General features: G+C 38.6%; 9 non-coding genes across 9 annotated transcripts; all 9 read right to left on the reverse strand.

Annotated features, from left to right (window-relative positions):
- Window positions 1-264: 264 nt before the first annotated feature.
- trnaf-gaa (transfer RNA phenylalanine (anticodon GAA)) lies at window positions 265-337 on the reverse strand. The gene has a single exon. It is a non-coding gene; the product is annotated as a tRNA-Phe (tRNA).
- Window positions 338-936: 599 nt separating this feature from the next.
- Window positions 937-1,009, reverse strand: trnaf-gaa (transfer RNA phenylalanine (anticodon GAA)). Its single transcript has one exon. It is a non-coding gene; the product is annotated as a tRNA-Phe (tRNA).
- Window positions 1,010-1,610: 601 nt separating this feature from the next.
- On the reverse strand, window positions 1,611-1,683 carry trnaf-gaa (transfer RNA phenylalanine (anticodon GAA)). The gene has a single exon. It is a non-coding gene; the product is annotated as a tRNA-Phe (tRNA).
- A 1,371-nt stretch (window positions 1,684-3,054) lies between these two features.
- trnaf-gaa (transfer RNA phenylalanine (anticodon GAA)) lies at window positions 3,055-3,127 on the reverse strand. The gene has a single exon. It is a non-coding gene; the product is annotated as a tRNA-Phe (tRNA).
- A 1,371-nt stretch (window positions 3,128-4,498) lies between these two features.
- On the reverse strand, window positions 4,499-4,571 carry trnaf-gaa (transfer RNA phenylalanine (anticodon GAA)). The gene has a single exon. It is a non-coding gene; the product is annotated as a tRNA-Phe (tRNA).
- Window positions 4,572-5,941: 1,370 nt separating this feature from the next.
- On the reverse strand, window positions 5,942-6,014 carry trnaf-gaa (transfer RNA phenylalanine (anticodon GAA)). The gene has a single exon. It is a non-coding gene; the product is annotated as a tRNA-Phe (tRNA).
- A 1,370-nt stretch (window positions 6,015-7,384) lies between these two features.
- trnaf-gaa (transfer RNA phenylalanine (anticodon GAA)) lies at window positions 7,385-7,457 on the reverse strand. The gene has a single exon. It is a non-coding gene; the product is annotated as a tRNA-Phe (tRNA).
- Window positions 7,458-8,824: 1,367 nt separating this feature from the next.
- trnaf-gaa (transfer RNA phenylalanine (anticodon GAA)) lies at window positions 8,825-8,897 on the reverse strand. The gene has a single exon. It is a non-coding gene; the product is annotated as a tRNA-Phe (tRNA).
- A 1,370-nt stretch (window positions 8,898-10,267) lies between these two features.
- Window positions 10,268-10,340, reverse strand: trnaf-gaa (transfer RNA phenylalanine (anticodon GAA)). Its single transcript has one exon. It is a non-coding gene; the product is annotated as a tRNA-Phe (tRNA).
- Between the last annotated feature and the right edge of the window lie 351 nt (window positions 10,341-10,691).

A 10,691-nucleotide genomic window follows, 5' to 3' on the forward strand; every position in this document is an offset into this window, starting at 1 on the left:
CACAAAAATCTAAAAAAAAAAATCCAAAAATAAATAAATAAATAATGTTGTAATAACTATAAGATGGCACACCACAAATAGATTATTCACCGTGTCATGAGTAATTTTTAAGAACTCAGACGAAACGCAACTCACTGGCTAGATTGCTTCAGTGGTTCCTTGGCTAGTATCAGTGACCTTGAGCTTGTTGACCGGTGGTAGCTAATGCATTTTACTTTTGCTGAGTCATCAGCACAACTCTTTTGCAGAAAACAATGGCATATCTGCCGCAACCCGGGATCGAACCAGGGACCTTTAGATCTTCAGTCTAACGCTCTCCCAACTGAGCTATTCCGGCACAAAATGCTGGTAGAAATGTTTGAAAAAAAAGTTTTATTAAACTATGAAAAGGGACACATCAGAGAGTTGAGTCACCGTGTCATAAATAATTTTTGAAAACTCAGACAAAATGCTATCTCAACACACTGGCTAGATAGCTTGAGTGGTACTTAGCTTGCATCAGTGACCTTGAGCTTGTTGACCGGTGGTGGCTAGTTTATTTTACTTTTTTCTGAGTCATCAAAAGAATTCCATAACAATATACCCAAACAATTTCATTCATCTGCCGTAGCCCAGGATCTAACCAGGGAGCCTTTGATCTTTAGTCTAAAGCTCTCCCAACAGAGCTATTCCAGCACAAAAATCTAAAAAAAAAATCAAAAATAAATAAATAAATAATGTTGTAATAACTATAAGATGGCACACCACAAATAGATTATTCACCGTGTCATGAGTAATTTTTAAGAACTCAGACGAAACGCAACTCACTGGCTAGATTGCTTCAGTGGTTCCTTGGCTAGTATCAGTGACCTTGAGCTTGTTGACCGGTGGTAGCTAATGCATTTTACTTTTGCTGAGTCATCAGCACAACTCTTTTGCAGAAAACAATGGCATACCTGCCGCAACCCGGGATCGAACCAGGGACCTTTAGATCTTCAGTCTAACGCTCTCCCAACTGAGCTATTCCGGCACAAAATGATGGTAGAAATGTTTGAAAAAAAAGTTTTATTAAACTATGAAAAGGGACACATCAGAGAGTTGAGTCACCGTGTCATAAATAATTTTTGAAAACTCAGACAAAATGCTATCTCAACACACTGGCTAGATAGCTTGAGTGGTACCTTAGCTTGCATCAGTGACCTTGAGCTTGGTAACCGGTGGTAGCTAACATAATTTACTTTTGCTGAGTCACCAGAAGAATTCCATAACAATATACCCAAACAAATTCATACATCTGCCGTAGCCCAGGATCTAACCAGGGAGCCTTTGATCTTTAGTCTAAAGCTCTCCCAACAGAGCTATTCCAGCACAAAAATCTAAAAAAAAAAATCCAAAAATAAATAAATAAATAATGTTGTAATAACTATAAGATGGCACACCACAAATAGATTATTCACCGTGTCATGAGTAATTTTTAAGAACTCAGACGAAACGCAACTCACTGGCTAGATTGCTTCAGTGGTTCCTTGGCTAGCATCAGTGACCTTGAGCTTGTTGACCGGTGGTAGCTAATGCATTTTACTTTTGCTGAGTCATCAGCACAACTCTTTTGCAGAAAACAATGGCATATCTGCCGCAACCCGGGATCGAACCAGGGACCTTTAGATCTTCAGTCTAACGCTCTCCCAACTGAGCTATTCCGGCACAAAATGCTGGTAGAAATGTTTGAAAAAAAAGTTTTATTAAACTATGAAAAGGGACACATCAGAGAGTTGAGTCACCGTGTCATAAATAATTTTTGAAAACTCAGACAAAATGCTATCTCAACACACTGGCTAGATAACTTGAGTGGTACCTTAGCTTGCATCAGTGACCTTGAGCTTGTTGACCGGTGGTGGCTAGTTTATTTTACTTTTTTCTGAGTCATCAAAAGAATTCCATAACAATATACCCAAACAATTTCATTCATCTGCCGTAGCCCAGGATCTAACCAGGGAGCCTTTGATCTTTAGTCTAAAGCTCTCCCAACTGAGCTATTCCAGCACAAAAATCTAAAAAAAATGCAAAAAAAAAAAATTTAAAAAAAAATGTTGTAATAACTATAAGATGGCACAACACAAATTGATTATTCACTGTGTCATGAGTAATTTTTAAGAACTCAGACGAAATGCAACTCAACTCACTGGCTGGATTGCTTCAGTGAGCTTGGTTACTAAAGCTTGCTAATGCATTTTACTTTTGCCAAAATGCTATCTCAACACACTGGCTAGATAACTTAAGTGGTACCTTTGCTTGCATCAGTGACCTAGCGCTTGGTGACCGGTGGTGGCTAATGTATTTTACTATTGCTGAGTCATCAACAGAATTCCATAACAATATACCCAAACAAATTCATACATCTGCCGCAGCCCAGGATCTAACCAGGGAGCCTTTGATCTTTAGTCTAAAGCTCTCCCAACTGAGCTATTCCGGCACAAAAGGGCAGTAAAAATGTTTGAAAAAAAATGTTTTATCAAACTATGTAAAGGGACACATCAGAGAGTTGAGTCACCGTGTCATAAATAATTTTTGAAAACTCAGACAAAATGCTATCTCAACACACTGGCTAGATAGCTTAAGTCGTACCTTAGCTTGCATCAGTGACCTTGAGCTTGGTAACCGGTGGTAGCTAACATATTTTACTTTTGCTGAGTCACCAGAAGAATTCCATAACAATATACCCAAACAAATTCATACATCTGCCGTAGCCCAGGATCTAACCAGGGAGCCTTTGATCTTTAGTCTAAAGCTCTCCCAACAGAGCTATTCCAGCACAAAAATCTAAAAAAAAAAATCCAAAAATAAATAAATAAATAATGTTGTAATAACTATAAGATGGCACACCACAAATAGATTATTCACCGTGTCATGAGTAATTTTTAAGAACTCAGACGAAACGCAACTCACTGGCTAGATTGCTTCAGTGGTTCCTTGGCTAGTATCAGTGACCTTGAGCTTGTTGACCGGTGGTAGCTAATGCATTTTACTTTTGCTGAGTCATCAGCACAACTCTTTTGCAGAAAACAATGGCATATCTGCCGCAACCCGGGATCGAACCAGGGACCTTTAGATCTTCAGTCTAACGCTCTCCCAACTGAGCTATTCCGGCACAAAATGCTGGTAGAAATGTTTGAAAAAAAAGTTTTATTAAACTATGAAAAGGGACACATCAGAGAGTTGAGTCACCGTGTCATAAATAATTTTTGAAAACTCAGACAAAATGCTATCTCAACACACTGGCTAGATAACTTGAGTGGTACTTTAGCTTGCATCAGTGACCTTGAGCTTGTTGACCGGTGGTGGCTAGTTTATTTTACTTTTTTCTGAGTCATCAAAAGAATTCCATAACAATATACCCAAACAATTTCATTCATCTGCCGTAGCCCAGGATCTAACCAGGGAGCCTTTGATCTTTAGTCTAAAGCTCTCCCAACAGAGCTATTCCAGCACAAAAATCTAAAAAAAATGAAAAAAAAAAAAATTTAAAAAAAAATGTTGTAATAACTATAAGATGGCACAACACAAATTGATTATTCACTGTGTCATGAGTAATTTTTAAGAACTCAGACGAAATGCAACTCAACTCACTGGCTGGATTGCTTCAGTGAGCTTGGTTACTAAAGCTTGCTAATGCATTTTACTTTTGCCAAAATGCTATCTCAACACACTGGCTAGATAACTTAAGTGGTACCTTTGCTTGCATCAGTGACCTAGCGCTTGGTGACCGGTGGTGGCTAATGTATTTTACTATTGCTGAGTCATCAACAGAATTCCATAACAATATACCCAAACAAACTCATACATCTGCCGCAGCCCAGGATCTAACCAGGGAGCCTTTGATCTTTAGTCTAAAGCTCTCCCAACTGAGCTATTCCGGCACAAAAGGGCAGTAAAAATGTTTGAAAAAAAATGTTTTATCAAACTATGTAAAGGGACACATCAGAGAGTTGAGTCACCGTGTCATAAATAATTTTTGAAAACTCAGACAAAATGCTATCTCAACACACTGGCTAGATAGCTTAAGTCGTACCTTAGCTTGCATCAGTGACCTTGAGCTTGGTAACCGGTGGTAGCTAACATATTTTACTTTTGCTGAGTCACCAGAAGAATTCCATAACAATATACCCAAACAAATTCATACATCTGCCGTAGCCCAGGATCTAACCAGGGAGCCTTTGATCTTTAGTCTAAAGCTCTCCCAACAGAGCTATTCCAGCACAAAAATCTAAAAAAAAAAATCCAAAAATAAATAAATAAGTAATGTTGTAATAACTATAAGATGGCACACCACAAATAGATTATTCACCGTGTCATGAGTAATTTTTAAGAACTCAGACGAAACGCAACTCACTGGCTAGATTGCTTCAGTGGTTCCTTGGCTAGCATCAGTGACCTTGAGCTTGTTGACCGGTGGTAGCTAATGCATTTTACTTTTGCTGAGTCATCAGCACAACTCTTTTGCAGAAAACAATGGCATACTTGCCGCAACCCGGGATCGAACCAGGGACCTTTAGATCTTCAGTCTAACGCTCTCCCAACTGAGCTATTCCGGCACTAAATGTTGGTAGAAATGTTTGAAGAAAAAGTTTTATTAAACTATGAAAAGGGACACATCAGAGAGTTGAGTCACCGTGTCATAAATAATTTTTGAAAACTCAGACAAAATGCTATCTCAACACACTGGCTAGATAACTTGAGTGGTACCTTAGCTTGCATCAGTGACCTTGAGCTTGTTGACCGGTGGTGGCTAGTTTATTTTACTTTTTTCTGAGTCATCAAAAGAATTCCATAACAATATACCCAAACAATTTCATTCATCTGCCGTAGCCCAGGATCTAACCAGGGAGCCTTTGATCTTTAGTCTAAAGCTCTCCCAACAGAGCTATTCCAGCACAAAAATCTAAAAAAAATGCAAAAAAAAAAAATTTAAAAAAAAATGTTGTAATAACTATAAGATGGCACAACACAAATTGATTATTCACTGTGTCATGAGTAATTTTTAAGAACTCAGACGAAATGCAACTCAACTCACTGGCTGGATTGCTTCAGTGAGCTTGGTTACTAAAGCTTGCTAATGCATTTTACTTTTGCCAAAATGCTATCTCAACACACTGGCTAGATAACTTAAGTGGTACCTTAGCTTGCATCAGTGACCTTGAGCTTGGTGACCGGTGGTGGCTAATGTATTTTACTATTGCTGAGTCATCAACAGAATTCCATAACAATATACCCAAACAAATTCATACATCTGCCGCAGCCCAGGATCTAACCAGGGAGCCTTTGATCTTTAGTCTAAAGCTCTCCCAACAGAGCTATTCCGGCACAAAAGGGCAGTAAAAATGTTTGAAAAAAAATGTTTTATCAAACTATGTAAAGGGACACATCAGAGAGTTGAGTCACCGTGTCATAAATAATTTTTGAAAACTCAGACAAAATGCTATCTCAACACACTGGCTAGATAGCTTAAGTCGTACCTTAGCTTGCATCAGTGACCTTGAGCTTGGTAACCGGTGGTAGCTAACATATTTTACTTTTGCTGAGTCACCAGAAGAATTCCATAACAATATACCCAAACAAATTCATACATCTGCCGTAGCCCAGGATCTAACCAGGGAGCCTTTGATCTTTAGTCTAAAGCTCTCCCAACAGAGCTATTCCAGCACAAAAATCTAAAAAAAAAATCCAAAAATAAATAAATAAATAATGTTGTAATAACTATAAGATGGCACACCACAAATAGATTATTCACCGTGTCATGAGTAATTTTTAAGAACTCAGACGAAACGCAACTCACTGGCTAGATTGCTTCAGTGGTTCCTTGGCTAGCATCAGTGACCTTGAGCTTGTTGACCGGTGGTAGCTAATGCATTTTACTTTTGCTGAGTCATCAGCACAACTCTTTTGCAGAAAACAATGGCATATCTGCCGCAACCCGGGATCGAACCAGGGACCTTTAGATCTTCAGTCTAACGCTCTCCCAACTGAGCTATTCCGGCACAAAATGCTGGTAGAAATGTTTGAAAAAAAAGTTTTATTAAACTATGAAAAGGGACACATCAGAGAGTTGAGTCACCGTGTCATAAATAATTTTTGAAAACTCAGACAAAATGCTATCTCAACACACTGGCTAGATAGCTTGAGTGGTACCTTAGCTTGCATCAGTGACCTTGAGCTTGTTGACCGGTGGTGGCTAGTTTATTTTACTTTTTTCTGAGTCATCAAAAGAATTCCATAACAATATACCCAAACAAATTCATACATCTGCCGTAGCCCAGGATCTAACCAGGGAGCCTTTGATCTTTAGTCTAAAGCTCTCCCAACAGAGCTATTCCAGCACAAAAATCTAAAAAAAATGCAAAAAAAAAAAATTTAAAAAAAAATGTTGTAATAACTATAAGATGGCACAACACAAATTGATTATTCACTGTGTCATGAGTAATTTTTAAGAACTCAGACGAAATGCAACTCAACTCACTGGCTGGATTGCTTCAGTGAGCTTGGTTACTAAAGCTTGCTAATGCATTTTACTTTTGCCAAAATGCTATCTCAACACACTGGCTAGATAACTTAAGTGGTACCTTTGCTTGCATCAGTGACCTAGCGCTTGGTGACCGGTGGTGGCTAATGTATTTTACTATTGCTGAGTCATCAACAGAATTCCATAACAATATACCCAAACAAATTCATACATCTGCCGCAGCCCAGGATCTAACCAGGGAGCCTTTGATCTTTAGTCTAAAGCTCTCCCAACTGAGCTATTCCGGCACAAAAGGGCAGTAAAAATGTTTGAAAAAAAATGTTTTATCAAACTATGTAAAGGGACACATCAGAGAGTTGAGTCACCGTGTCATAAATAATTTTTGAAAACTCAGACAAAATGCTATCTCAACACACTGGCTAGATAGCTTAAGTCGTACCTTAGCTTGCATCAGTGACCTTGAGCTTGGTAACCGGTGGTAGCTAACATATTTTACTTTTGCTGAGTCACCAGAAGAATTCCATAACAATATACCCAAACAAATTCATACATCTGCCGTAGCCCAGGATCTAACCAGGGAGCCTTTGATCTTTAGTCTAAAGCTCTCCCAACAGAGCTATTCCAGCACAAAAATCTAAAAAAAAAATCCAAAAATAAATAAATAAATAATGTTGTAATAACTATAAGACGGCACACCACAAATAGATTATTCACCGTGTCATGAGTAATTTTTAAGAACTCAGACGAAACGCAACTCACTGGCTAGATTGCTTCAGTGGTTCCTTGGCTAGCATCAGTGACCTTGAGCTTGTTGACCGGTGGTAGCTAATGCATTTTACTTTTGCTGAGTCATCAGCACAACTCTTTTGCAGAAAACAATGGCATATCTGCCGCAACCCGGGATCGAACCAGGGACCTTTAGATCTTCAGTCTAACGCTCTCCCAACTGAGCTATTCCGGCACAAAATGCTGGTAGAAATGTTTGAAAAAAAGTTTTATTAAACTATGAAAAGGGACACATCAGAGAGTTGAGTCACCGTGTCATAAATAATTTTTGAAAACTCAGACAAAATGCTATCTCAACACACTGGCTAGATAGCTTGAGTGGTACTTTAGCTTGCATCAGTGACCTTGAGCTTGTTGACCGGTGGTGGCTAGTTTATTTTACTTTTTTCTGAGTCATCAAAAGAATTCCATAACAATATACCCAAACAATTTCATTCATCTGCCGTAGCCCAGGATCTAACCAGGGAGCCTTTGATCTTTAGTCTAAAGCTCTCCCAACAGAGCTATTCCAGCACAAAAATCTAAAAAAAATGCAAAAAAAAAAAATTTTAAAAAAAATGTAATAACTATAAGATGGCACAACACAAATTGATTATTCACTGTGTCATGAGTAATTTTTAAGAACTCAGACGAAATGCAACTCAACTCACTGGCTGGATTGCTTCAGTGAGCTTGGTTACTAAAGCTTGCTAATGCATTTTACTTTTGCCAAAATGCTATCTCAACACACTGGCTAGATAACTTAAGTGGTACCTTTGCTTGCATCAGTGACCTAGCGCTTGGTGACCGGTGGTGGCTAATGTATTTTACTATTGCTGAGTCATCAACAGAATTCCATAACAATATACCCAAACAAATTCATACATCTGCCACAGCCCAGGATCTAACCAGGGAGCCTTTGATCTTTAGTCTAAAGCTCTCCCAACTGAGCTATTCCGGCACAAAAGGGCAGTAAAAATGTTTGAAAAAAAATGTTTTATCAAACTATGTAAAGGGACACATCAGAGAGTTGAGTCACCGTGTCATAAATAATTTTTGAAAACTCAGACAAAATGCTATCTCAACACACTGGCTAGATAGCTTAAGTCGTACCTTAGCTTGCATCAGTGACCTTGAGCTTGGTAACCGGTGGTAGCTAACATATTTTACTTTTGCTGAGTCACCAGAAGAATTCCATAACAATATACCCAAACAAATTCATACATCTGCCGCAGCCCAGGATCTAACCAGGGAGCCTTTGATCTTTAGTCTAAAGCTCTCCCAACAGAGCTATTCCAGCACAAAAATCTAAAAAAAAAAATCCAAAAATAAATAAATAAATAATGTTGTAATAACTATAAGATGGCACACCACAAATAGATTATTCACCGTGTCATGAGTAATTTTTAAGAACTCAGACGAAACGCAACTCACTGGCTAGATTGCTTCAGTGGTTCCTTGGCTAGCATCAGTGACCTTGAGCTTGTTGACCGGTGGTAGCTAATGCATTTTACTTTTGCTGAGTCATCAGCACAACTCTTTTGCAGAAAACAATGGCATATCTGCCGCAACCCGGGATCGAACCAGGGACCTTTAGATCTTCAGTCTAACGCTCTCCCAACTGAGCTATTCCGGCACAAAATGCTGGTAGAAATGTTTGAAAAAAAAGTTTTATTAAACTATGAAAAGGGACACATCAGAGAGTTGAGTCACCGTGTCATAAATAATTTTTGAAAACTCAGACAAAATGCTATCTCAACACACTGGCTAGATAACTTGAGTGGTACTTTAGCTTGCATCAGTGACCTTGAGCTTGTTGACCGGTGGTGGCTAGTTTATTTTACTTTTTTCTGAGTCATCAAAAGAATTCCATAACAATATACCCAAACAATTTCATTCATCTGCCGTAGCCCAGGATCTAACCAGGGAGCCTTTGATCTTTAGTCTAAAGCTCTCCCAACAGAGCTATTCCAGCACAAAAATCTAAAAAAAATGCAAAAAAAAAAAATTTAAAAAAAAATGTTGTAATAACTATAAGATGGCACAACACAAATTGATTATTCACTGTGTCATGAGTAATTTTTAAGAACTCAGACGAAATGCAACTCAACTCACTGGCTGGATTGCTTCAGTGAGCTTGGTTACTAAAGCTTGCTAATGCATTTTACTTTTGCCAAAATGCTATCTCAACACACTGGCTAGATAACTTAAGTGGTACCTTTGCTTGCATCAGTGACCTAGCGCTTGGTGACCGGTGGTGGCTAATGTATTTTACTATTGCTGAGTCATCAACAGAATTCCATAACAATATACCCAAACAAATTCATACATCTGCCGCAGCCCAGGATCTAACCAGGGAGCCTTTGATCTTTAGTCTAAAGCTCTCCCAACTGAGCTATTCCGGCACAAAAGGGCAGTAAAAATGTTTGAAAAAAAATGTTTTATCAAACTATGTAAAGGGACACATCAGAGAGTTGAGTCACCGTGTCATAAATAATTTTTGAAAACTCAGACAAAATGCTATCTCAACACACTGGCTAGATAGCTTAAGTCGTACCTTAGCTTGCATCAGTGACCTTGAACTTGGTAACCGGTGGTAGCTAACATATTTTACTTTTGCTGAGTCACCAGAAGAATTCCATAACAATATACCCAAACAAATTCATACATCTGCCGTAGCCCAGGATCTAACCAGGGAGCCTTTGATCTTTAGTCTAAAGCTCTCCCAACAGAGCTATTCCAGCACAAAAATCTAAAAAAAAAATCCAAAAATAAATAAATAAATAATGTTGTAATAACTATAAGATGGCACACCACAAATAGATTATTCACCGTGTCATGAGTAATTTTTAAGAACTCAGACGAAACGCAACTCACTGGCTAGATTGCTTCAGTGGTTCCTTGGCTAGCATCAGTGACCTTGAGCTTGTTGACCGGTGGTAGCTAATGCATTTTACTTTTGCTGAGTCATCAGCACAACTCTTTTGCAGAAAACAATGGCATACCTGCCGCAACCCGGGATCGAACCAGGGACCTTTAGATCTTCAGTCTAACGCTCTCCCAACTGAGCTATTCCGGCACAAAATGCTGGTAGAAATGTTTGAAAAAAAAGTTTTATTAAACTATGAAAAGGGACACATCAGAGAGTTGAGTCACCGTGTCATAAATAATTTTTGAAAACTCAGACAAAATGCTATCTCAACACACTGGCTAGATAAGCTTGAGTGGTACTTTAGCTTGCATCAGTGACCTTGAGCTTGTTGACCGGTGGTGGCTAGTTTATTTTACTTTTTTCTGAGTCATCAAAAGAATTCCATAACAATATACCCAAACAATTTCATACATCTGCCGTAGCCCAGGATCTAACCAGGGAGCCTTTGATCTTTAGTCTAAAGCTCTCCCAACAGAGCTATTCCAGCACAAAAATCTA

Source organism: Gouania willdenowi, chromosome 1 (assembly GCF_900634775.1).
Source record: "Gouania willdenowi chromosome 1, fGouWil2.1, whole genome shotgun sequence".
In the NCBI taxonomy this organism is placed as follows: domain Eukaryota; kingdom Metazoa; phylum Chordata; class Actinopteri; order Blenniiformes; family Gobiesocidae; genus Gouania; species Gouania willdenowi.